The following is a 27124-nucleotide window of genomic DNA, read 5'->3' as shown; positions in this document are numbered from 1 at the left end:
GGGGTGGTAACGTTGCAGTTGACTCTGAGCTCCTGCTGATAGGAGGCATTGCAGCTCCCACTTCCACCCCTAAACAAGCCCAACAGAGGCTGTAATTCCTCATTTCCTAACAATATTCTGCTGCATCCGCAGCTGAAGTTCTGGCTGCAAAGCATCCCAAACCTGTTCATTGCACTTAGAAGATAACTGTTTGCCAGCATGTAGAATTGAAGTCTGTGTGTTTGAATAAGGGAAAGCTCCTTATAATCCATTAACAAGCTGCTAGGCTGCAGTTTCTTGGTAGTAAGATAAAGAGTGAGCATGGCACACCACCGTAACTGTGAGTACTCCATGTGTTCTTCCCTCTTCAGTTATATCTGCTTGTTCCTGATGGAGAGCATCCTCTTTTGTAAGGAAGAGGAAGAAGCCAGGAAGGGCAGCCCTATCCAGGGCCAAAAAGTCTGTCCAGTGATGAATTTCTTCAGCTCTGTTTAAAGCCCTCTGTTTCTACATGATGCTATAGAACAAGGTCCTTCAATTGCTGCTTCCCTGCAACAAACATATGAAGGCTGGAGCAGGCTTTGCCCTGGTGGTTGGAGGGGAAGGAGGTTTCTCTGTGTCATCCTTTAGCCATCCTTGAGCCCCCATAGCTTAGATGCGATCCAATCTGTACTTTTAAGGCAGCTTTGGGAAACTTTCCCACCGATGCCTCCAGCCAAGATTGCTTCACATCCACTGCATCCCACTTCTCTGCACATAATTAGGAGCTGTGACTTTCTTGACCTGATTCTGTGTCTTGAAATGAGATTTTTCAAAGCAGCAACCCACCAAGGAGGAACCGAAGGCAAGCTGATGATCCATGTGGGATGGCTCTGACCTCCTGGTATTAACGGATTGACCGGCTCCTTGCTAAATTCACTTAATCTTGCTTTTTCTCCCCTCTCAATGCTTTAAGAAACTGAAAGGTCTTGTGCTTAAGGAGAAGTACAAATCCACTTGTGTATTTGGCAGCCCCTTCCCTTACTGTAATCACTGTTGCATCCTGCACTATTGAGTCAGGTCTGAACTGAGAGCAGGTGCCAGAATGTTGGGCTTGCATCATACCAAATGATGGCCCGTGTGCTGCAGCAAAACCAGCAGCAAGCTTAGGGCAAGGAGAGAACGGAACAGAGTTCCCAGTTGAGGGAGATCTTGGGTGCAAAGTCATCCTTTGGGGACTAAAGAGAGCAACGGAGGGGACAGTGAAGCAAAACCTCATGGCTCCATCACAGACCCAGGATGTAAGAAACGTGGTTTCTTCTGCTCTGGTCTTAGCAAATTGATTCTGTGGTTCTGCCCTCCTGCAGGGTGAGCCGTGTGTGTCTCACCCTTCAGCTCCTCTGCTGCCTCAATCTCTGCATCTCCAGCCTTGGCAAGGCAGTGATCTCCCCAGCCAGGCATGGGGATGCGAGCCCATGTTAGTGCCCCACAGCTACTGCATCCCTCTGAGGAGCATTGCCCTTGCAGAGAGGTGGGGAGCACCCTGGGGTGTCAGGCTCAGGGCAGGGAATGGGGAGCTCTGGTTGCCTGTGTATCATCCCAGCGCTCAAACCCTCAAACCACTACACACAGAGTCAGCCACCTTCCCGAGATGTGCTTCTGCATTTCATGCAGCACAGCAATGAAATACATCAAGCAGCAATGAAATACATCAAGCCCATTACCCCAAATTAGCAGCAGCAGCCGCTTAAGTTGCACATAAAATTAATCTGATTGGATTTTCGAGAGGGGTTTACAATAAACAAGGCTGGGGCTGTTTACAAACCTCGCTGCAATGGAATGATCTTTCTCAGCGTGACTCGAGAGCTCCACGAGTGGCTGGGCCTGTGGCAGCTTTATTGTATTGAGCAACTGTTAATGAATAGGGAGCAGATTGTGAAATACCGGCCATCCTGATTGAGATTCATGCAGGTGAGAGCTTTGCAGCAAGGAGGTCACTGCCTTTATTGCTTTGCGTTCCCAGGGAAGAGACAAGTGCTCTGCCAAGATCCAGAAATGAGCTGCTGTCAAGGAAAAGGAGGAGACGCAGGGCTGCTCCAGCCTGGATTCGGTGTGTCATAGCAGGGGAGGTGTCGTGGGGATGAGATAGACCTTCAGGTCACCTTGGACCAGTTTCATACCCTCTGCAGCTCCATGGACTTCTCAGCTGAACTGTGCTGCTGCCATTGTCCTCAACTGCATCCTGTGGTGGCCCAGCAGTTCATTGGGCACTGTAAATCTCAGCTGCCCCTCCAAACACACAGGTGCTTCCACCGGGCTTGTCTCTTGAGTGGGGTGGGGCAAGGTAGGGTAAACCCACACCAGTTTGGCCCTTCAGGTCACAATTGCAGTTGGAAGTGGGAAGGCCAAGGGCATGGTGCTGTGCTTGTGTGCTCACAGCCCAGAACTCCCCCGTGTGCTGGGCTGCACCCCCAGAGCGTGAGCAGCAGCTCAGGGAGGGGATCCTGCCCCTCTGCTGTGCTCTGGGGACACCCCTCTGCAGCCCTGATCCAGCTCTGGGGCAGCAGCACAAGAGGGATGTGGAGCTGTTGGAGCGAGGCCAGAGGAGGCCATGGAGATGCTGCGAGGGCTGGAGCAGCTCTGCTCTGGAGCCAGGCTGAGAGAGCTGGGCTGGGTCAGCCTGGAGAAGAGAAGGCTCCTGAAGGGGAGACCTTAGAGCAGCTCCAGTGAGTAAAGAGGTTGGAACTGGATGAGCCTGCACCCAAGCCATGCTGTGGTTCTATGACCTGGGAAGGATTTGGTCACAACTTGTTGGTGACTACGTAAGATGAATGTGGAGGCAAATCCCATGCTGTGCTTCTCCCTGTCTGTGGGTGCACTGTAGGTGTGTGAGTGTGCACCTGAGAGCAGTTCTCTGCAGCTGAGTTTCCAAGGGAGAAATTGTGCCAGGAGAGAGCAGTTTCAGTGCTGGCTGCTCCGTGCTGGCTTGTGTGCAGCCTGGAGAGATGTTTATTCTGGTTGGACCTGTAACGAGAGAGCCTGGAGAGGATAGAGCCATGAGTAAGCAAATGTACAGGTATTTCTTACAACCTCCTGTCTGGCGCTGGAAGAGAGCAAAGATGGATACGCAGGGTTTAGAGGTAAAATGCAGGCTGCAAATATGCACACATCAAGTTGTGCTCGTCTGCTTTTTATTTTCCTTCTAATGAGTGTTAATAATAAAGTGGGAGAAGATCACAAAGGTTTTCTTCCTCAGGTGTTAAAATAGGAAGCAATTAAGGCTGCTAAAAGTTGCCATGGTGGCAGAATGAAGGTGGTTTGGGAGGCGAGTTGTTTGTTCAGGCTGAGGTCTGGGATTGCTTCTTCACTGCTCTCACTTGCCAGAGCTGGGACGGTTTTGTATCTGTTGCAACAGAACGTTGAGCGAGCTTTGCCTGTGTGTACACAGCTTGGTGCTGTTCATTAAGGCTGGGGGTACTGGTGAGGGATGTGCCTGTGGGATGGATGTACGGGTAACAAGTGGGATAATGATGGGCTGCAGCTGGAGTGGGGTTAGAGGAGATGTCCCCCTTGTAATGTGCTACTAAATTAAACGGGGTATAGACCTAAGACTTGTCCCGGTTACCCCAGTTCTTTAAGCACCCTCATTGCTCCCTGTCGTCATTTACCTTCCTCAATAAAAGGGTGAAGCTGGGTTTAGGATCCTGCTTCCGGGGCAGGACGGACGGACGGATGGATGGATGGACGGACGGACGGATGGATGATGGGGGGATGAATCCTGCAGGGGCTGAGGCTGTGTGGTGCTGCAGGATCCCAGAGCAGAGGGTGCGAGAGGTCTCAGCCTGGTTTATTTGCTACTACAGAACAAGCCATTGGGATAAGCTAACATTACTGAGCTAGCTGGGAGGGAGAGGCAGGAGCTGCTAAAGCGTGCAGTACAACATTCCACCCGGCATATGGAATCGCAGAGAGGAGAGGACCTGGTTTTGCTTTTCATAAAACCCCTTAGCTATTTAATGCAGCCGAATCCCATAATCTCTGAGCTTTAGCGCAGCGCAAAGAGGTTCAGGCTTCCCAGGGCTCTGCGGAGGTGAAGTCGCTCTTGCTGCTTCCGTTGGGATCCGCAAGTGACAGCGGTGTGAAGGAGCTCTTTGATTCCCAGCTCCAAGTGCCAGTGTTTTCCTGCCCTCGGGTTCCATGTTCCCTCTGCAAAGATCGGGATTCGGAGGGGGTTTGGGTCCTCTTTCCCCTCCTGTTTGCACTGGCTATCCCGGCTGCGCTGGCTGCCGCTCTGTCTGAAGATGGCACTGCAGCATCTCACAAGCCGAATCCCGCGTATCGGCATCTCGCACCGGCTCCTTCCAGCCCTAATGATCACAGGGACTGGGAGCTGAACTGGAAACAGCAGCCAGAGACATGCATGAGCTGGGGAGCAGTGCGGGAAGTGAAGGCGGGGGGCTTGGACGTGAGCTGTGCAGAGGTCTTCAGTGTGGAAAGGAAAAGCCGGAGAAGATTGGATAAAGCCAGGGAATTGGGCTGAGCTGGTGCTTCCTCCTCCCCCTAAGGCCTGAATGCTTTGCCATGGGTGGGATGCTGAAGTGCTTGGTTCCTGTAAGGAGGCTGAATCCATCACGGGTACCACCTGGCTCCGTTCCTCTGCCTCCGCTGCTGCTTGTGTCTGCCGGCTGTGGCTCCAGCATTCCCAACTTGAAAGAAAACAGGGATGTGCTGGAGAAGAAGGGGAAAGAAAGGAAATTCCCACTGGCTGTAATGATTTAAATGGTAAAATCAAAGCAGTGTGGACCCTTCCGAGGCTTGCAGCAGTTGCTGGTTGGTTTTGCGGATGCTGTGCGGTGCGGGCAGAGGGGGCATTGCCCTGCAGCTGGGGAAAAGGAGTCAGAAATAGGCAGGCAAATACTGAAAAATCCAAGGAAAGCAGGGAAATAGACCTGCATAGTGGGTGTTGAGCTGAAGGCTGGGGAGCAGGGCTTGTGCTCTGTCATCTGCAGTTACGCAGGGGCTGTTTGCAAGGGGAGAGCAGCGTCACAGGAGTGGTTTGCAGGATTTATCCCGGGTAAATCCGGGGAGGAATGGAGGGAGACAGGCGAGGGAAGCTGCTGCCCTGTACACACACGGCTCTGGAATACCTTCATCTCCTCCCACACGCTCTGGTTTAAGTACCTGCTCCCCATGCTCTAGTGGGGCCAGTCCTACAGGCAGCAGGAGGGATGGGAGCCGCTCGCTGGCTTCTCACCATGCTTAAGGAACACGAGCACGTTGCTTCCTGCTCACACTGTTAACTGGGGTTGGAAAGCAGCCTGGGTGGACTCCTGCCCCCTCCATCCCTCCGTGCATCCCTGTTTGCCTCAGCCCAGAGAGCTCCCCGGACCCGCAGGGCCATGGGGATCACCAGCCACCTCCAACCCCATGGAGAGCTCAGGTCTGGAGCAGCGGTCATGGCACGGCGGGCAGCGGGTGCTAGGGCTTCCCTGAGCGGGCAGAGGGGACATGGGGAAGGCCTGGAGGCTGAAATCCAGCAGTTCTGGAAAGCATTGAGCAGGCTGTGGTCTGGGAAAGGCTGGAATCCGTTGCAGAAGGGGGTGAATTCAACAGAGGCTCCGAGTTCACGTTTGTTCCTTTATCCTTTTCCTTTTCGTCTGAAGGCTTTTGACTGCAGGCAGCTCACAGGGACTTCAGAGCCTCTTTTGTTTCTCCAGACCTGTGGAAACCTTTCTCTGGCATGTCAGGCTTTGCTGGGAACAGCGGGCTGCCTCCAGCAAGCCCAGCAGCACTGCTGTAGCTGCAGTATCACAGCGTGCAGGAGCCTCAGCAGCTCTTGTGTGCCTCTTGCAAAGGAGCCGGATGCAGGCGAGGGTCTTCTCCATGGCTGCCCATGTAGAGGTGGGACCCCAGGAGAACATAATGTCCAGCTGCTTCAAAGCTATCCTTCTCCTTCAAAGGAGGATTTAATATCCAGCTGATCCCAGAGATCAGTCTGCTGCTAAGTGTGGTCCCTCTTTGGCCAGCTCCATCAGGGAATTGGGTACAGGATCTGACTAACGGGGTCTTGTCGCTGTAGTATCGGTGTGTCTTTGGGGTCTTTGATGCAGAGGCCCTCTCATAACTTACCATAATCAGGTGGAGGTAATTGTGGTCACAGCATTGCCCTGTTCCAACTCCGAATGTCCAGGGCAGGGGAAAGGCATTCCCTGGAAGGATGTGGAACATGCAGATAAATTTGGGGGTACAGCCAAAGTCCTCAAATCAAGGTCCTGCCTTTAGCTGACCTAAGCACTGTGGTAGATCCAAACCCAGCTTCTGAAGCTTTCATCCCTGAGAGCACAGTGAAATCTTCCCATTCACTTGGCAGAGGTTTTGAGGTGGAGCGAGGCAAGTCCCTGCCACCAGCTCCCCACAGTTTCCCATGGGAAGAGCCTTGGTTGAGTCCCAGCCTTTGTCCTAAGGCACAAAACCTGTGTGCAGTGCTTGCCATGGGCCTTCCAAATGCCACATACGTGAGACCCAGCTCTTGTGTCTACTCTCTAACCTGGGTGAGCTGCTGGTGGTGGTAATCCTCTCTGCCATCTCCTTTCATCGCTGCCTGAGACCTCTTCTATCAGTTATCCTGTGCAGAACTGAAAGAGCAGGTAATCTGTATGTACAGTAAATTGACTTTAGCTTTTGCCTTGAGCAGCTAGAAATGAAACAAGAGAAGAGGGCAGATGCTGATTAAAACGAAGGTACAAGCCCTGTTGCAGAAGGGACAGCCTGTCATCAGAGCAGCTTCTGCCCTGCCCTCCTTCTCCACTGCAGAATGAAGAGTTTTGTGCTTGCTTTGGAATCAAAGCACCTGAATTACGTGGCTTCAGCTCCGAACAAATTGCAGGTTCATTCTGGGCAGGAACAGACAAATTTCCTCCGAGAGAGAATTGTTCAATGTCAGTCATCCTCCTGTGGCATCTGCAGGAGTGACAGGGCTCCGGGAGGTCTGCGGAGGTGTTCCAGCAGGGTGATGGACTGCAGTCACAATGCTTCAATCATAAACCAGTGTGGCCCCTGCGTGAGCTGGTGGCGGGGTGGTGCTGCAGGAGCAACAGGACGGAGGAATGCAAAGGGAATATTGCTTGCTGAGTGCACAGGATGGGGCTGAATGTGCTCAGTGGGGCTGAGCTGGAGCAATGGGAGTTCTTGTCTGTTACAGCCTGCTGTTTCCCTTGGTTGATATCACGAAATGGTTTGTGTTGGAAGGGACCTTAAGCTCCTCCAGCTCCAACCCCTGCTACAGGCAGGACGCCTTCCACTAGAGCAGCTTGCTCCAAGCCCCTGTGTCCAACCTGGCCTTGAACACTGCCAGGGATGGGGCAGCCACAGCTTCTCTGGGCACCCTGTGCCAGCGCCTCAGCACCCTCACAGGGAACAGCTTCTGCTAAGAGCTCATCTCAGTCTCCCCTCTGGCAGGTTAAAGCCATTCCCCTTGGTCTGTCCCTACAGGCCCTTGTCCAAAGCCCCTCTCCAGGTTTCTTTAGGCACTGGAAGGAATATGGATATAGATGCTGTTAACTCTTCTCCAGTTCTGCTTTGGGGTGAAGCAAGTTTTCTTTAGCAAAGAGTGAATCCCTTTACTGAAGGGAGCTGTGAAGCAGCTGTCTACCCTCTCCCATCCATCCATCCACCCATCCCTGCCACGCTGCCCATCCCCATCACAGCAGCAGCAGTGGTGCCGGTCGCCATCAGCCCTAAGGGCTGTCCAGCCCATTCATGTCAGCAGAGATGCACTCACAATCAGATTTGCTCACTCTGAAGTGATAAGGAAGACTTCTCATACACCTGTTTGGTTGATTCCCTGTAGCCCTCTGTATTTCTCTTTTCATTCTAGCCATTGATTTGGACTCCAGATGTTACGTCGTGGGGAAATCTAAATTCTTCTCCAGGCTCCGTGGTTCCTGTGTTTAGCCATCCTTCTCGCCTGGTACTAGGAAGTTAGCTGTGAAGTCTTCCAGAGAGCTGGCAGCCCTGGGGAGGGAGAGTGGCCTCAAGTGACCGAGTTAGAGCTGCAGAGAGATTTTTGCACTGACAAGGGGACGAAGTCTAAATCTTGCACCCTTCGAAACACAACTGGGCTCATACCGAACCCTGTTTATCAGGTGCCTCCATCCCATTGCAGCTGTTTGTCTCCAGGAGAAAATGAGTTAGTGTCTTGCTTTGGACAGTAAAGGTTAGAAACTCACCTTCAAGAAATCATTGAAGGCTTTAAATCTGAAGCAGAGAAATTAGCTCCTACTTGTGCTAAGCAAACACCGAAATCCTAGAGATGAGATTTGCTGAAGAGCTCAGCCAGGACAGGTCTGTGTGTCTTGAACTGGAGATCCATGCTCTCCTGCCTGGCAATGTGGGGGAACTGCAGTGTTTCAGTCCCTTGGGCTCTAATGTTAGGAATTTATTTGGCCTGGAAGAAAGATTGTTAGAACCAGGGTCCCACAACAGCCTTAAACATGAAAACTGTGTTTTACTTCGGGTTCTGATTCGTTGTATGGGTAGGTGCCTCTGGGGCATTCCTGACTGTCGCCATGAACTCAGATAAATCACAGGGTGGATGAAGGAGGGAGGGAAGGAGGTTTTATTCATTTATCTTGCACTCCTAGGGAAACAAATACCCCTGAGGTTTTCTTTAATGTGTTTCCATTGGAGATCTGATCTCAGCTTGGGGTTTGGTTGGGTTTTGAGTAAACGGGCAGATGGGTTTACTTGCCCCATAGCTTCAGGTTCAAGCATGCCCCAACCATAGAATCCCAGCCTGGGTTGGGTTGGAAGGGACCTTAAAGCTCACCCAGCTCCAACCCCTGCCATGGGCAGGGACCCCTTCCACTAGAGCAGCTTGCTCCAAGCCCCTGTGTCCAACCTGCCCTTGAACACTGCCAGGGATGGGGCAGCCACAGCTTCTCTGGGCACCCTGTGCCAGCGCCTCAGCACCCTCACAGGGAAGAATTGCTTCCTTAAATAGGGAGATTTAGGTTAGATATAAGTTTAAACCCATTCCCCCTTGTCCTGTCACTATAGTCCATGAGGGAGAGCCCTTCTCTGTCATCCTTGTAGTCCCCCTTTGGACACTGGAAGGCTGCTGTGATGAAAATGTATTTTTTAATGCGAAGTGAACCATTGCTAACAAGTCAGGGTGAGGTACCTTGTGCGGGGATGCGCTGTGTGCTCCTGCTGTGGAGTTCTTATGCAGATAAGAGGTTTTTCAACCTGGACCATGCTGATTCCTGGGGAAAGTGCCACGAGAGGCTTATTAGGGAGCTTGGATCCACTGGTCAAAGTCCTTCCTGGAGCTCAGGAAATGCCTGGAGCTCGCACTGGAAAAGGTCTGTTCCCACCAAGGGGGCTGCTTTTGACAAGTCATCTTTTCTCCAGCAGTCATCTATATTCAACAAATTGATTAAGAAAGTATCTAATAAATGATGGCTCAATCTCAGGAGCCATGGGAGCAATGGTGCTTTGATTTCTCCCAGCTGGAGGAGCTCCTCCTTTACCTCCTGTGCAGTGGCCAAGCCTTTCCCTTCTCATTCCTATTTATCTTAGGTGCAGACAGGGAGGAATCAGTCAGTGCCCAGAGCTCAGCAGTGATTGATACCAACAGGCATTGATTGTGTTTAACAGACAGGGGTTTCTGTCGCTGGCTTCCCTCCCTTTAGGTTTTCAAGTCATTCCTGCCTTTTGCTCAGTCTCTTGCCCCTGTCTCTGTGCCGTTAACACCACTTCACTGATCCCCTTGTTCTCCATAGAGCAGAGAGCGTTGGCTGGCTGGAGAACAGATCAGTAGCTCAAGGTGGGGGGAAAATGAAGGGGGAAGGGCCATGAGACTGCCCTGAGCTCTGTGGTTTGTTTGTTTGTACCATTGCCTTGTGTGTTCTCTCTCCTCCTCTCCATATCTCTATCTTTATTCATATTAGCCGAGGCATAGGTCTATAGGCATCATATTTTCCCACTTCTCTGATAGGATCTGCCAGAACAGAAATGTTCTAGCTGAGAAAGTTCTTGAGAAGCCCTGTGCTAGTATCAGAGGCAGCAGCTTGATACGGCAGTGAAATAAAATTGCTTTTTTGTGGGAAGAAACATTCGTCTGCAAAAGAGAGTGCTTGAGTTGATGCATCCAGGACTGAGATTAGATTGTTGTCAGGGACTTCACATGTTTTGCTCAGCGTGTCCTATGTGTAACTGCTACTGGGATAGGTGTTCCTCCTGCATCCCTTTGGGTGGAGGGATGTCCACCTCCGAGCAAGAGGCTGGAGGGAGGAAGAGCACATGGACTTCATGAGAAGCTTGTGCCGCACTCCATAGTGCTCGGTTCCAGTGGGAGTTTCAAGTCTGAGTCTGAGAAGGAGTTGAAGTACCCTGATCCAGGGGTTGGTTCAGTTCAAACCCGGAGCAGGAGAAGTCACGCAGGAGATGAAGGGCTCAGTTCAGAGGACTTGAATGAAGAGGGTATTTTAGCTGAAGCTGAGAGAGCTGGCTTGAAAGGAATCTTCCTTTAGCCAAAGAAGAGCTGAGGAGCCTCGCAGTGCTGCTTCTACAAAATCCAATAAGAGATGCAAAAGCTGCTTCTGACAGGGCTTGCTGATTTTTGCTGTGAATATTTCACAGAGCTGCAAAAGGGTAAAAACTCACCTCTTAAATCTTAATTCTTAAGGTTGCAAACCTCTTTACCACTTCTTGTGAATCGGAGGGTTAAATGAGCAGTGTTCTGTCTTTAGTTTGGCTTTTTCCAGCTTGGGATAACGAGTGATTTTGTGTCTTCAGGGTAAGGATGAAGGGAGGGTTATTTCCCCTATGAATTTAACAGTGGAAATTTTCAATATCTTTGCAATGCTGTGTTATTGGGGCGATGAGGCTTCCTCCTACATCCCAGCTCAAGATCAGATGAGACCCTAAAGCAGCATCAGTCGGCACTCATCGTAGCTTGTGTACCTGAAAAAAAACCTTGGCCTGAAAGCATTCTGGGGCAAGACTGCGTTATGCCTAAAATCTCTATAAAAACTACAAAACCAAGTAGTTTTTCCTGATAAAATCATACAGAGTCACAGCTTCTCTGGGCACCCTGTGCCAGCGCCTCAGCACCCTCACAGGGAATATGTTTTCCTGGTTGCAAAGGGAAGGGTTAGCAGGAGATCACCATGGCATCCACAGAGCTCTGCCTGGCTGGTGGAGAGGTCTGGATGTCCCCATCCATCCAAAGGGTGAGTTAATAGTGGAATGCAATCACCTGGAGAGCAGTGCAGCCGGAGGATGAGGCTCTGAGAAGTCTCCATCCCCTCAGAGCATCATACCAGGTGTCTGAGGTTTAAATACTCTGAATAAGAATCTCAGTGGTGAATTCATTTAATGGAAGTATGTGAGTGCAGGCTGGAAACACCGGCTCTGAGACTGCTCCATATGAAATGTAAAAAAGCTGTTAAACACCCTCTTTAAACAGAACAGGCCAGTGAGAACGATGTGTCTCCTGACAGCTCAGGTAGGAAAGGGTTCCTGGGGTCAGTGAGCTATGAAAGGCTCATGTTTCCTCCCATTGAGCTGCTCTGTAAAGATATGAAGCAAATCGAGCCCTTTCCAAAGGTCACCCCAGAAACAGGAAAACCAACAAAACCCTTCAGCTGGGATCCCTCCCCTTCCTGCTTGGGAAAGATATAGATGGAGGAATCAAGGGCAGACTCCTGCATCTTCTCTTAGGTCAGAGTAGCTGCCTCACTGCTCTTTGCCCTGCTGATCTGTGTGTCTTGAGGCTCTAGGTCTGACCTAGAGAAAGGCTCTGCAGGTGAGAGCAGCATGGCCACAGATTATTCTCTTAATGGGAAGCTGCTTGCTCCCTCTACCCACTGCAGCAGTCAAGGAAGAATGTGTGGCTGCCCCATCCCTGGCAGTGCTCAAGGCCAGGTTGGACACAGGGGCTTGGAGCAAGCTGCTCTAGTGGAAGGGGTCCCTGCCCGTGGCAGGGGTTTGGAACTTGATGAGCATTAAGGTCCCTTCCAACACATGCCATTCTGAGTCTCTCCTTCTTTAATAAGGGGAGATGGTGCAGATTTGCCCTGGGTTGCGTAAGAGGACGGTGAGAATCAAGTTTTAGTTTAGGCAAATCTCTGCTGTATCCCTTTCCCTGCCCATTTTCATTTGTTATTTCTCTGCATCATTGTGCCGTGAAGTCAGAACCATCTGAAGCCTCCTCTGCTGTTTATATATACTTAATCTTGCAACAGGAATGCAGGAAAAATCCAGGAACTGTTTCTTCTGAGGCATGAACAGGAAAGGAAATGATCATTAAATTACTGGAGTTGTACCAGAATAAATATCTCAGAGGCTGTGTAAAAAAAAAAAAAAAAGCCAGGTTTTCAGCTGGATTTGGGAAGTATTTGCAGTCAGCAGACTTAATGTTTGCAAGGATGGGTTGCTACACACAGTTATATGTAACTTAATGGATGCAGCCACGTGGGTACCCCAGTGGAAGCACTGAGAATCGTTCTCTCTCTTACAGAACTAATTTAATTCATCTTTTTCTTAGTCAATTAACAGAAAACTCTGCTATTAATATTAACCAATACAAGCCTGGGAGCTCCTCTATTTAGTAAAGAGATGATCAGAATGGTACTCTTCATCATCTTTCAAAGGGCACCAGATGCTCCCAAACTGAGCAATTGAGAGCATATACTTGTGGTTTTGGTTTTAAATGATTACATGCAATTTCAGAGCAATTTGTAGTATAATTAGAACTGGTTAATTAAAGCATGACTTGTTTTCAACATCCAACTGCCTTGGGTTTGGAAACTTGGGTGCTGTCTACGTGGGGTTGAACCTAGAGGCTGTTTGCAGGGGCGCTGAGCATCCTTGGGTACCAGAGTGAAATCAAGTGCTCCAGACAGTCCCTGTACAGACCTGTGGGGCTGTGAAGAGAGCTGGCCACGTTTTTGATAGCTTCTGATCATTCCATGTAGTTTCTGGGTAAAACCTGCTTGGGTTCTTTGGGTCTTCTCCCTCTTCACACAGCAAATACATGCATAAAAGCTGCCCTTGCCTCATTGGAAATGGTAATGCTGGGTTTTGTTCTAGCAATAACCCTCGTGGGCAAAGGTTGAGACCTTCATTGGTAATTCAAGAAGAAGCTGCTCTGAAGTTCCTTTCTATGTGATTTTAATGTGAGTGAGGTTTTCTGGTTTACTCAGTGCAATAGTATGTGTCTGTTCTGCAGTTCAATATGGATGTTGTCAGTCCTGTCTGACCAAAGACCCTGTTCAAGCCCTCATGGCTAATGTGAGCTGCATGGGAAGGCCAGACCAGAGTCACATAGCCAGATCTTCAGTTCACAGCCTCTTTCCCTCAAAATAGGGTTAAATGGGATAACCAGGGTTGAGGATAAAGCAGACTCTGGGATTCTAGCAACTTGATGTAATGTCCCTAATGGAAGCTTGTCAGATGTCTCGTTAGGCATGCAAGCCTTGAGATCAGTAACAATGCAATTATATTAATCCCCATCTTAATATAAGCAGCAAAATGTGGCAACTTTTTGGTATTTATAAAAGAATTTGCTTCTCTCTGGGAAGCCTTTTTAATGCTCTTACTGAAACCTGACGTGCCCAGTCCAAAACTAGCGCTGGCTTAACTGTGAGCTTCAGTGCCAGACTTCCAGCATTGGCTAGAACAGACTAGAACAGCAACCAGCCTCAGTGTTTCCTGCAGTTTGGGTCTTCACCTTTCACCACCTCCCCTTTCCCTCAGCAAATAAAATGTGTAACTTCAGGAACCAGCTGCTCACAGGAGAGAATGAATATTGAGGCTATTTCTCCGCTCATCGTTTGCTCAGCAATTAGGAGTGATGAATAAAGGCGGAGAAGTCGCATCTTGTCTCCATACATCTCCCTTGCCTCTGTAAACTGCTCGAATCAATCGTCTGTTAGCAAACTGTTGGGACATTTACCAGAGCAGCAGATGGAGCTGGGATGGAGCTGGAAGAGTCATCAGCAGGTGCAGCCCATCTTCTCATTTCTGAATGGCATCTTCTTACTCCTAAATGCTCGACTTTACAATGCACTAAGATGCTCCAGCTCTAACACAGGTGTGTGCTCTGTGTGCCTGGGAATACATTGGAAAGTGACTGGAATCCTTGTGAATGCTGGGTCTAACATGACTATCTCCTGCTAACCCATAGGGACTACATTGAACTTATAGGGACCCATAGGGACACGTGCCCAAAAGAGAGATGCGGTCGGTGTCATGTTTTGGGTGGTTTCCTGTTTGTATCTGTGCCCTTGGGTTCAGTGTACAATGAATGGGGAAAATGAAGTACTTGAGAACCCCCAGGCAGATGGAATGCCACCTTGTGTGGCTGTGGGGAGGATTTGGGGAGGTTTGGATGTTGTTCTGATTTTGTGGCTGTGTGCATACCCAGTGCCATCTGCAGAACCTCACCAATGGAGGTTAAACTGCTGTGTGAGCTTAGGCAAGGCTGGGGAAGAGTTTAGAGGGCTTAGTTTGGGGTTTAGCGTCTTGTGTGGCAAGGACTGATGTGAGATAGCAGCAGTATGAACATCTACAGCTGAACTGGCCACTGTGGGGTCTCTTTACAGACCATGGGAAGAATTGGGCACATAGAGGAAGAGATTCACATCACTGCTTTCAACTGTAGACTGTTGAACAAGGTGATGAGTGGCCTCAGTTCCCCTATCTGGGATGTTCCTATGCAGATAGGAACTGCCAGGTTTAGATCAGATGTAGCTACTTCAATTCCTATGGATTCTGCCCAGCTCCAGCAGAGAGTTCATTGCATGGACATCTGTCAAATGAGGGTTTAGGCATTTAATTGAGGGACAGCTCCAGAGATCAGGTCAGTTTAACAATCACCCGATCCGGGCCACCCTCTGGAAATAGCTGTCTGTATCCATTGGCTACAGAGGGCACGTTGGGCAACTGTGCTCCCAACTTACTCTCAAATAGATTACATGGAATAAATCCAGACACCTGTGTTTTTGGCTCCCTGTCTAGCCATGAATGTCTTCTTTCACCCATCATTTTGTCCACCTTGCTGCTTGAATACACGGTATATGTGTCTCAGAATACCCATTAGGTGCTCTAATGTTGACAGTAATCTTTAGATTGTAAAGGAGAGGGAAACATATCTCATTGAGCTTCAGCTGTTAGTCATCTAATCCAGCCTCCCTGTTCATGCTTCACTGGCTGTGGTGTGATGCTGGTCTAAGATAGGTGTATGATTTAGGCAGGATCATGATTTGGATGCTGGAGAGGGGCTCTTCCTCAGGGACCGTAGCGACAGGACAAGAGGTGATGGGTTCAGACTGAAACAGGGGAAGATGAGGTTGGAGATAAGGCAGAAGCTCTTCCCTGTGAGGGTGCTGAGGCGCTGGCACAGGGTGCCCAGAGAAGCTGTGGCTGCCCCATCCCTGGCAGTGTTCAAGGCCAGGTTGGACACAGGGGCTTGGAGCAATCTGCTCCAGTGGAAGGGGTCCCTGCCTGTGGCAGGGGTTGGAGCTGGATGAGCTTTAAGGCCCCTTCCAACACAAACCATTCTATGATTCTATTACTCACCCCCCAGAAGCACCCTTCTGCCTGCACCAGGCACTGGGCTCACTGGAGAGCTGACGTTTTCACTTCCAAGCCAGCAACCTGAGTGCAATAAACCCCCCCTTTGCCTCTCAGATTGCAGCTGATCTTTTTGCTGTCTCTTGCCTCACACAGCAGGACTTCAGTACACGAGTCAAACTCCTGTATCTTAACATAATACAAATGACAGCAATAACGTAATTACCCTAACCTCCAGCAACGGCTTGTAACACAGCAGGCGTGCGCATCCTGCCTGGATCCTGGCGTTCATTAGCCATGCAATTAAACCTTTTTTTTTCTTTACCCTCTTCCTCCTTTGAGATTGCACGAGGTTCATTTTCAAACGGCCAACAAGACGATTGGAAATGGGGATACAAAACAGTCCTGAAGGACAAGGTCCAGCTCCTTCCTTCAGCCCGTGCTGTAACCGAGCCTGCTTGTTCGCAGGGAAAACACCACCACTACAGCCTTCACTTCCCAAGGTGCAAATGGCAGTGGTGTAACAGCTGAACTGGACGTGGGGAGATGTGAACAGTGGGTTACTGCCAGTTCAGCTCCGAGAGAAACTCAGTGCTATTAACAACTTTAGTGTTCCGTGAAAGAGGAAGAAGAATAGGGATCAAACAGTCATTATGTGAATTGGCCGGCAAAGGCAGGGCTGGAGCCCAGGCAGTTTTTAGTAGGGCAGTTATCTATTTAAAGTAATTTGAATTATCTCAGGATAATTGAAATCCAGTGTTCATCCATTACTTCCACTGTCGAGTCTGAAATGATTATATCCATAGCTCTGCCTCACATTTATCTGGTGACCTCGCAGCCCTTCAGCTTTCCTATCTCTAATAGGTCACAGGATTATTTTCCATCAAATTAGAACATATGTAGTCGTAGGTTCTTCAAAGGCAATGGGTTTGGCTGTGTGGCAGCTGGAGGCAAAGCTATTGCCTCACTCTTATCTGGGCTATTTATATTCAGCTCTGCAACTTAACACTTTCTTTTATAGGTGTTGCTCTGCTTGCCAGGAGAAAAACCAGCCCTCTTTGCTGGGAATATTGGCTTTCTTTTCCAACATGAGACACCAGCACCAGGGGCTTGCTTGTAAACCTGTGCAGTGTTGCAGTGTTACTGATGGCTTGGGAACAAGGTAAGGAGGTCCTTACGCTGTCCCCAGCTACCACCAGAAGATGGTTTTCTTCTAGTGAGAGATCTAAAAGCACTTAGCATTTGATTTAGGCCGCAACAGCCAATTTATGCAATAAACTGCATTCAACTTTTACTGCCACCTCTTAAAAGGGAGCAATTAAGGAATAGAAAGAAAATCAGGTCATATCCCGATCAAGCAGCTGTAGAATTGACACATTTCCGTGCAAAGCGAGCTGTGGTAGGGATTATGGAGCGTTCTACTTTGGTCCCAGGAACAGCATTCACAACCACCTGCACCAGTGGCGTGAAGCACAAGTTTCTCTTTGTATTACTTTAGTTAATCTTATTTTTTTGCAGTAGGATGCACATTCAGGGTACAACTTTGTGACCGATGTGTCTTTAGTCTTAAGTCAGTCTTAAGTGTGTGCTAGCTAAGGTGGAAGATCTCTGCTGCCATTCCAGCTAGATTTTGGGGACTGCAGCAAGGAGCTTTTAGGATATAGAACTGTAGAATCACAGAGTGGTTTGTGTTGGAAGGGACCTTAAAGCTCATCCAGTTCCAACCCCCTGCCACGGGCAGGGACCCCTTCCACTAGAGCAGCTTGCTCCAAGCCCCATCCAACCTGAATATCCCAATCATATGGGGTTTTTTAGTGAAGGAAGCCCTTAAAAACTCATAGCAGAGCTTCTTAGATGTTCAGTTCCATCAGATGAGCATTGCTGCTGATGGGAGGAATGTACTATTACCAGCTGAGGACTTTTTGGGGTGAGGTGGGAGGGCGCAGTGGGTCCCAGCATAGGGACAGACATGAAATTGTCCATGGCTCCCTTACCATGCCGGGCTGGAAGTGGCAGTGATGGGCTGTGATTTATGGTGACACTAGCGTGGAGACCCATCCAGCAAGTATATGCTTCAGCTTCAATTTGTTTCACAGAGCTCATGGAGAGGGAGGGGAAACACTTTTAAAAATGAATAGAGAGTGAGATTTCTCCTTTCTTCATTTTATTACAAGAGCTTTTGCTATCAAGGGAATCTGTCATTTGGGTCATCTCTCCTTGTCAGTCCTGCAGCAGCGCAGCTGGAGGGAGGAAGTGTATGTGTATGAGCTGAACTGCTGCTGATACGATCTCTCATATGGGCTGTAGCTTATTCTGGAGCCTTTTTGGGTTTGGTTTGGTGTTTTTCTCCTGGAAGGGAATGTAGATAAAATGTTTCATTTGAATTTATGCTGATGGAGATATTGTTTGGGCAAGGCTATCACTGACTCCGGTAACTCCACAGAGGTCTGGCACAACAGCAACTCACTAAACAACGCAGTAGGATTTCATTAGCTGCTGGACATTAGAAGCCCGTGGTGTTCAGCAGGCTGCAGAACAGTCAATTACTCACAAGTTGCTCTAGAGATGATGAGGAAAATGTGAGCATTTTGTCTACAGCACCAGGGTATTTCCTCAGTAGCCTTCGAAATTATGAACTATTATTACTTCTGCTTCCTTTAGGGATAAAAGGCACAGAGATTACATATATCTATAGACTGTGTTAGGCCTAAGCTTGAGCTCATCCTCAGTTCAAAGTGTATCCAGCAACTAGAGGATATGGACTGAGGGACTCGTGCTCAGGCAGGAGCTATCACACATGTCTGTGGTGTGGATGCTTGTATCTGAGCTAGGTGTCCAGATTGCCCTCAGATGCAGAGAATAGGAATGGGGTAGAACTAAGGAGAGAAGCCAGAGGTGAGAAAGTGCTAATTTATGGAAAATCTGGTATCTCCTAGACCTCCCTTTCCCCTCATCATAAGGTATTTCCCCCTTAGTAAATTCTTGTGCTGAAAGCTTAAAACGTCTTGGAGGAAGACGTGATTTCCATACTATTGAAGGGATAAATTGGGCCATGTAGGAGTAGTAACTGTCCTGAGGCAATAATACTGGTCAGTGTTGGCTGGAGTTGGCACATCTTTCTCCTTGGTCCTTAGATCTCACTAAGCACTTGGGCAACTTCTTGCAAGGCTCTGTCAGGTTGCCCCAGTGTTTTGGATCTCTGCTCCTTTCTCAAGCAACCAATTGTTCAGTCCTGCCTTTTGATTGCCATGCTTTGATAGGATTCATAGCATCATTATGGAATGGTTTGGATTGGAAGGGACCTTAGAGATAATCCATCCCCCTGCCTTGCTTGACACTGGCAAAGAGAGAACATCCAGCCTTGATCCAGAAAATACCTGCCATTTGACTGCGGGATCAGGGATGAACCCAGCCAGGACACGCTGGGGTTAACTTGCTGCAGTTAGCAAAGCTCCTCACCCATGCTTGCCTAATGGCCTCGAATGCAATCCATGTCAAGAGGTTTGGCCAAGAGTGGCTGAGCTTCATCATTTCTGAACACTTACCAGGTACTTCAGGAGCATTTTGTGCAGGAGCAAAAGTCCGGGGTCATTAAGTTTCCCATTAGATCTGAAGGAGACAGGCAAATCATTGGGGCTAAGGAGATGTAGCACGTGATTTCTGTGGGGTTTAGATTGTGGGTTGGGTTTGATGTTTGGTTTTAGGGGGCTTTTTTAATAGAAGATTTATGTAAGTTTCTTTTCCTGTTATTGCACAAGACACCAACAGGTTAATCCTTGTGGGGCTTCAGGCTCCTGTGTTGATTGCTTCAGCTTTTGTGAATCTTTCTGTTTATGGAAAACTTGTGAAATCAAACAGAAGTGATAAGTGGTGCAAAATGCCCGTATCCCCCTCTCTTCTCACATACTTCATCCACCTTCCCTTGTGTTTTCTCCCTGTCCTCCTGCATCCTCTATTTCTGTACAACGTAGAAGTGAAGACAGAGTAAACCAAGGGTTGAAGTGTTGTAACTCCCAAGTGATTCTTCAAATGGGATTGAAGCTCCTCTCCCTGCCCTCAGGCTTGCTGGCTGTGTGACACTATTGATACAGCAGTGTCGCTGCTCACCCGGTGGCACTGGAGACTTAAAACCACATGAAGCAGGCCTCTCCTGAGCTGGGCAGGCAAAGCCCAAGTCAGGTTTTCACTGTGACAAACACATCAAAACAGACTTTCCGTCCCGAGCAAAGGGGAAAGCTGGTTTGATTTGGGTTTTATTTTCCTATCGATCTGGGGTAATAAAAAGCAAAGGATATTTTAGGGGTTCGTGTCGCTATAGCAGCGACATCCACGTTGCACCACCAGCTTCTCTACAGAGATGCTGCTTCAGCACAGGCTTTGCTCAAGTATTTACCATGGAGTTCACTGTGCCCGGGCCTCATCCAATGAGTGTGACCAGCTTTGCAAGGCAGATTTCCTGCAGAACTCCAGCAATCTGTTGAATTCAGAAGGCAATTATTTTGATATGTAAATGAAACGATGGGAGGAAAGAGGTACCAGTTTTGAAATGCAATCAAGGCCAAAGATAAAAAAGCTTTCTCATCTCCTCTCCCATAATTGTTTCTTAAATGATGCCCTTGGCATGGGATACGTGGCTGTTTCCTTAGCTAACTGCAGGAAAAAACCACTTGTACCCTTAGCCACAAGGCTGGGAAGAAGGTCACGTAATTCGCTTCTGCAATGGGAAGAAAATGGTGGTAAAATCTCTATTGAGTGCACTTAATGGCCCGACTGATTATTAGTGAGTTGTGGAGCTTTATTAGTTGTGGAGCATTATTAGTGAGATGTGGAGCTTTTCAAATGTAATTCCCTAGCTTTAAATCCAAGCCCTGTCAGCAGCTGAAGAGAGACCTGAGGTAAATGAGTTGATGTTCTCAGCCCAGCTCCTGGAGGAGGAAAAGCTGCACAACAGCTGGCACTGATGAGCACTAGTGTTGGGCCTCTGCTCTGGGATGCCAGTGCCAGAATGGGCCAAGGAGAAGGGAGCTGTGGTGATGGGATCAGTGTCCGCAGGAGGGATGAAGGGCCAGCAGCACCCTGATCCGTACACCCAGCCTGTTCCATCTGGATATCCCATCCGAGCTCCATGGCTCGGTCAGCCCTGAATCAGGGCGGAGAGCACAAGGAGATCCAAACCCTTGTGGTTCCAATGGATTGAAAAAGAGTGGTCCCACTGTGCCTCACTGCAGGGCCGGTTCTCACTGGTCTGTCCTCTGCTTTGACTCTGCTGCTGAAAGAAGCAAACCCAGACCTTGGTGCACATCTGATCCAGAGCTTTCTGCTCTCTGAAATCCCCTGGCAAGGAGAGAGCTGTCGAACCCATCTCAGTCACACTAGGCCAGGCTGGCGTGTGTTAGGCATGCACCTAACAGGCTGCTCTTACCCTGTGCTAATGGTCCCTTTCTTTGGAGTCTTTTCGAGTAATTATTATCTGTAAAACAAATAAATAAACCAAAATCTCCTCTAAAAGCTGTTGCAGCATCTATAGTTGTGAGAGGGGGCAGTCAGCTACTGAGAGACCTCAGCCCCTGCAGTCACACGAATGAGTGTCCCATCTCTTCTTTCCCTTTTAATCTTCTTTAAGGCTTGTAGGATTCCCCACTGGTGGTCTTTCAGTAACTGCTTCTTTTCCAAGGAAGCACGAGGCTCAGCCTCACTAGCAGTGCAAGCTCACTGTGCAGGGCTTGGATTCCAGATGATGGGAGAAAAGGGACCACTTGTTAAACGAAGGGAAATACCATGCTGGCAAAGGCATATAAATGCCGTTCAGCTTCCAAAAGTTAAAGCAAGGTCCTAGGAAGTCCTGGGATTTGTTTCAAACCCACGACACTCAACCACGTTTGCAGGTTTTCCTACTTGACCTTTATTTTGTGAAGCTTTCCGCAGCAGGCACTTCATCCTACTTAGCTGAAGCCATCTACAAGTGAAGTATCTACTTTAAGCCCTTTATAGACTGTAGAGAGAAACAAGCACAGCCTTATCCACGTGCCTTAGAAACACATCTTGTCTTAGGGGGAAGATGAGCAGATGGGACTCCCGCTGTCTGTCAGGTGCTCAGATTGAAAGTTAATCCTACATTGACACTGGGGTTTTGTTTGTGTCAGTTAAGTCCAACCAGCTCTGATGCTGGAAGGAAACTTCCCTCAGAGCTGTTTCCAAGGCAAGCAGCAATATCAGACATGTCTAAGTTCCTCTGAAGCTCTCTCTTTATGTCCAAGGCTGCAGCAACACGGGAGAAGGGGATTCAACAGCAGCCGATCTGCTCAGGTATTTCTCACTGCAGTTTGATTCTGTTCAGGTGCACTCTGGATTCCTGTGCTTTTTAGGGCTGTGTTGGTAAAAAGCCAATAACGAAATCTAAAAGGGCTCTTGGAGTGGGCAGGAAAAACCAATAGGGTCTTGCAGGGGTTTTGCTTTTACCTCAATCCAGACCTCCTGGACTCATCTATAAAGAAAAGTGTAGCTCTTCTGTCAGTGCAGTCTGTTCTCTGCTCCTCAGGGGCATTGTCCCACTCCATAAAGCATTAATAATACATAAATACACAGGCTGTAATACTGGTATTTTGGGAAGGGCTCACCCCTGGCTGTGCACAAAGCACGGGCTGAGCTCCAAGGGTGGAGGAGACCAGGAGTGGGTCTGCAGGCCCTGGTGTGATGTGCTGGGGAGGTTGAGATGCGAGCTGAATGTTTGGTTTAGCACATCTGAAAGCTAATGGGATTCAGGAGTTAGATCCAGGACTGCACACAGCTACCCAGCCATGGCAAAGGGAGCATCACTCACTTAGTGCCATAATAGTATCTTAAAGGAAAAGAAAGGAGAAACAAAAAAAGCCCTAGAAAGAAAGAATGTCTTTTGTTTGCATCGTGATGAAGGGTATGCTGTTGTCACAGGGAGCTGCGTTGTCTGTGCTCTCTCCAAGCCTCAGTCCCTCTTTCTCCATCATTTTGTCATGTCTGTTCAGACTGAAAGACTTCCAGGGCAAAGTTGGTCTCTTAGAGGGATTTAGAGGAGGGTAATGGTACCCTGATCTTGCTGGGGGCATGCAGATGGCACAGCAGTTTGAATCCATCAGGTATTTATGTTGCCTCCTCTCAGCCTCTGGCTATGGAGATTCACGGAATCTCAGCCTGGTTTGGATTGAAGGGACCTTGAAGCTCCTCCAGCTCCAACCCCTGCCACGGGCAGGGACCCCTTCCACTGGAGCAGCTTGCTCCAAGCCCCTGTGTCCAACCTGGCCTTGAACACTGCCAGGGATGGGGCAGCCACAGCTTCTCTGGGCCCCCTGTGCCAGCGCCTCAGCACCCTCCCAGGGAAGAGCTTCTGCCTTACATCCAACAGAACAAAGCAGAGGGGGAGAATCCCCTCTCCTCGACCTGCTGCTCGCACTCTGAGGATGCAGCCCAGTACACGGGGCTGACCCAGAAAGCCAACCGCATCCTGGGCTGCATCAAAAGGATGTGAGATCCGGATGCCCAGCCATTTTCTCCTGGGAATGGCTCTTTGCTTCCCTCTGAGCCGTGCCCCAGCTGCCAGCTAGGAAATAACCCTCCAGCCCTGCCTTCATCTCATGTGGAGCGATTAAGTCTGAAAACCACAAGTTATGCCCAGGTAGGGTATACAGGGACCATTTTCTGTAATTAAAAGTAATGCCTGGGCGACCACCTGTGGGTTCTGTGACAAGAAGTCCTATTCCCTGCCTCAGCATGTGCGGGTTGGGATTGTGAAGGGAAAGTATTAATAGCCAAAGGATTGAGTGGCTGGGAGGTGGGTTGGTTGCTGGTTCATTCTCTAGTAGCAGTTATCTTGCATCTGCTTTCCCCAGTTGCTCACTCGGGTGTATGTGGGCAAAGGGGCTTTCCTAAGGAACTGAATACAGGAAGGTGGCTGGGCAAAACCAGGGGATGAAGCTGGTTCTCGAGCATCAAGTGGTCGCCTTGGCACTGTAGAGCGTGCTTCTGTGTGCTGCAGAGCGTCAGGTCTGATTCTTACCATCTGGACCAATAATCAAAGCTTCATTAGAAACCCAGATTTGTTGTGAATTAGAACATGTGATTAGAAAATGTGCCTCCTAATTGAGTCCCTTTGATGTAAGCTTCAAGATGCGATGCTGATCCCCCACAGAAAGGGGCTTTAATGCCTTTTATTTATATACATCCCCCCCTCCCCCCCATTTATTGTTATTTGCAGCTCGAACTCTTTGCTGCTCAGAAACACTCAGAAATTCATCTCGTAACGAGCAGTGTCACTTGGGCTATTTATAACCCCGATGCTGGCACAAAATGCCATTCAGCAAATTCCTTTTTTTAGGTTGCTTCTTCCCTCCACCCCCCCCCCCCCGATTTTCCCCTTTCCTTTATATTTCCAACTACAAAACAAGAAGTTGCTATTTTCGTTGGCGCAGGGATGTTCAAAGCAAGCCAAGTGTTGGGTGATGCAGTAGGTGGCACTCCTCCCTCTTGCTCCACGGCATGAGGAGAAGGATGTTGCCTTCCTGAGGGTGCTACCTCTCACTAGTGATGGGAAACAGGCTCCTTGAACTCACTCACTCCCTCACCCAGCATCCCAGAGCGCCCATCCCAAGGTGTAAAACTCAACACCAGGGCTCATTTCCAACTGGATCGATCTCACTTTAATTAGTGTAGGTCACCTCCTCTTATGGGTTTAGGAAGGTACCACGTGCCCTTCCCTGGTGGGAAGTGGCTGCCACTGTGCTCTGGCTCTGCACAGGGGCAGCTGTGAGGGACTATTTCTGTTTCTGTGACATGGTTTTTTGAGCTTCCTGAGCAAGGGAGCGCTGCAGACATGTAAAATTCTGTTACCCTTATATAAGCCAATGGAATTAATTAAATAAATGCATAAAAATAACCTCTCAGGAAAAACAGAACAGCTCACGTATAACTTAATTTCCTGCCACTCTCTAAAGTCTGCTACAGCACAAAGCCAGGTCTTTCTCATGCTTTTTAGCTTGGGAGAAAATCTCTTCAGATAAAGAAGCAGCAGGGAGTTTAACCCCTCAAACTCTGGCCTCTTTTCTTGTGAGGGTGACAGCTTCATCCTCTTCATTTTTAAGGAATGTGGATAGAAGTAGAGGGAGCCTCAGCCCCCGAGGGTGCTGTGCCCAGTCCTGCACCTTACAGGATGTCCTGCACGCTGTACATGATGTAGCAACAAGCTTCAAGGGATCAACACTGACTCATCATAGGCTCTGCTGATCCAGGACATGAAGGTGAGGGCAGCACTGCTGGTGTCCTGGGACCCCATGCTCCATCCCAGCATCACTTACACTGCTTGAGGGGAACGAGTCTTGTGTGAGGTTAAATTAATGAGGAATCAGACCCAAAGGATTTCATAGAACCATAGAATAGTTAGGGTTGGAAAGGACCTTAAGATCATCCAGTTCCAACCCCCCTGCCATGGGCAGGGACATCTCACACTAAACCATCTCACCCAAGACCTCGTCCAACCTGGCCTTGAACACTGCCAGGGATGGAGCATTCACAACCTCCCTGGGCAACCCATTCCAGTCCCTCACCACCCTCACAGTAAAGAACTTCCTCCTTATATCCAATCTAAACTTCCCCAGTTTAAGTTTTAACCTGTTACCCCTTGTCCTGTCACTACAGTCCCTAATGAAGAGTCCCTCCCCAGCATCCCTATAGCTCCCCTTCAGATACTGGAAGACTGCTATGATTTTCCCAAAGAGAAGCTGCATCAACAGGATGGATTAACCCCCAAACCCTGCCTGCTCCCAGCAGGCGTAGCTCCATAGCAAAGGCCTGGGACTGCTGCATGGTACGGAGCAGCAGCAATTAGAGCAGACCAACATGGTTATCCTAGCTTGCCCATAGCTCCCACTGCAGAAAATAGGGTTCAAGGAGCTCTCCTTCCTTTCCAGGTGAAAGGTATTAGCTTTCCTGGATGCTGAACATATCCAGCACTGGAGTGGGTATCTCGTTGCCCCAGCTTGGAGGGAGCACAGCTGAAATACTGATACTGCTCTGCAGATGCCACAGGAACAGCAAACACCTCTGTGGTCCTGCTCACTGGGGAGCTCAGGCAAAGCGCAGTTTAGCTTCCTCGACTGCAGGAGTGGATGTGGATTTAGGTCTTAATGAAGCAAATGCTCATGGCTGCAAACCCCACTGTGACTACAGGCTCTGTGCTGTAATCAGGAAAAATGCATATTGCTACAGACACAGGAGCATGGCAGATGAGTTTAGTGTTCCTAATAAGAAAATCTAATTCCTCTAATCTGTACGGAACACTAAAAGCTACACGCTACCAATTATTTTCCTCTAGTTTTAATTTACAGCAATCAGTTATAATGGATGAAATTAATTCTTAGTTTAATTTTGTTGGCTGTATGCTTACAATCCCTTCATTTTCTCCCCATCTCCCCTTTTTCTGGTGTTGGAAATGAGCTGCATCCAGCTTCAGTGGTGCTAGTTAAGATGGAACATTGGTCCTGAGAGCTGACTGTGGTGTAATTCCCTGTTTGCTGCGGCTTCAGCGTGGGTTTTAGTCTCAGGGTGCTTTGTGCACCAGTAGGAGCTCAAAAGCTGTTTGAGAATCATAGTAGGGAGCCATCAGGTCCCCCCTGAGCCTTCTCTTCTCCAGATTGAACCCCCCAGGTCCTTCAGCCGTTCCCCATCACACTTGTGCTCCAGGCCCTGCACCAGCTCCTGTGCCCTTCTTTAGCCCCACTCCAGCACCTCAATGTCTCTCTTGTAGTGAGATACTACAGTGCAAGAGATCCCATTGTATTGAGAAGACTGTGTCAAGAGTGACAGTCTGCGTTATAACCTCTTGTGCTGCGTAGCTCATTGACAGCCTCTCCTTCACTACACTCAGCAGTTTCCTGTGGCAGTGGTGGATGCGAGCATGGCAGAACGCTCACCCTTATCCTTCTTCTGAAGTGAGCCGTGGAGGAGAGATTTCCATCACGCTATGCATCGTGCAGCATCATTATCCCCAAAGACCGAAGGCTGTGTTCCCCTTTTGCTTCCAGGAGTGTGGTTCGCATCGCGGCCTTCCCAACCTTTAACTAAAGCAGACCTCCAGGGCTGGCTCGGGGGAGCTCTGACAGCTCGTGTTCTCTTAGCACTTGTTGACATGAACATGTTTCCAGACTTATCCCAATTTCCCCTGAATGTTGTCGTTGGGGAGAACTGGAGCAAAGTTCAGACCAAGTCAAAACGCTGGTATTTTTAAACCCAGCATCTCACTTTTCGACATGACTTTCCATTCAGGATGATTATTTTTGCCTGGCAAGTGATAACGCATTGCATCATCAGAAAGCGAGCTCTGCATCCCAACCGGAGTGTCAGCGTTTGGGGGGTTGTTCTCTCCCTGACACCGAATGAAACCAGTGTGAAAATAGAGACCTCTGGGCAGACACAGAGCTTTAACAGCAGAGAAACTTAGGAAGAGCTTTAGCACACTCGCCTGTTAGCATCGCTCTGTCTGATGTACGTGATGCGCTCAGGGCAGCGGGGACTGGGAGTACTTGTACTCTTGACTGTGCAGAGTTAAAGCCATCAAATCCAT

General features: G+C 49.0%; 1 long non-coding RNA gene across 1 annotated transcript in view; it reads left to right on the top strand.

Moving 5' to 3' along the window:
* Nucleotides 1–27124, top strand: part of LOC130593036 (uncharacterized) — a 61413-nt gene that overhangs the window by 13329 nt on the left and 20960 nt on the right. Inside the window, exon 2 of the long non-coding RNA XR_008970737.1 lies at nucleotides 7835–8146. This is a non-coding gene — a long non-coding RNA (uncharacterized LOC130593036). The remainder of the gene's footprint in view (nucleotides 1–7834; nucleotides 8147–27124) is intronic.

The sequence above is a fragment of the Pezoporus wallicus genome, unplaced genomic scaffold (assembly GCF_028554395.1).
Source record: "Pezoporus wallicus isolate ANWC-B61680 ecotype Strahan unplaced genomic scaffold, APGP_CSIRO_Pwel_v1 contig_10769, whole genome shotgun sequence".
NCBI lineage: Eukaryota > Metazoa > Chordata > Aves > Psittaciformes > Psittacidae > Pezoporus > Pezoporus wallicus.
The sequence above is the reverse complement of the archived record's forward strand: the minus strand, read 5'-3'. Positions and strand labels throughout refer to the sequence as shown.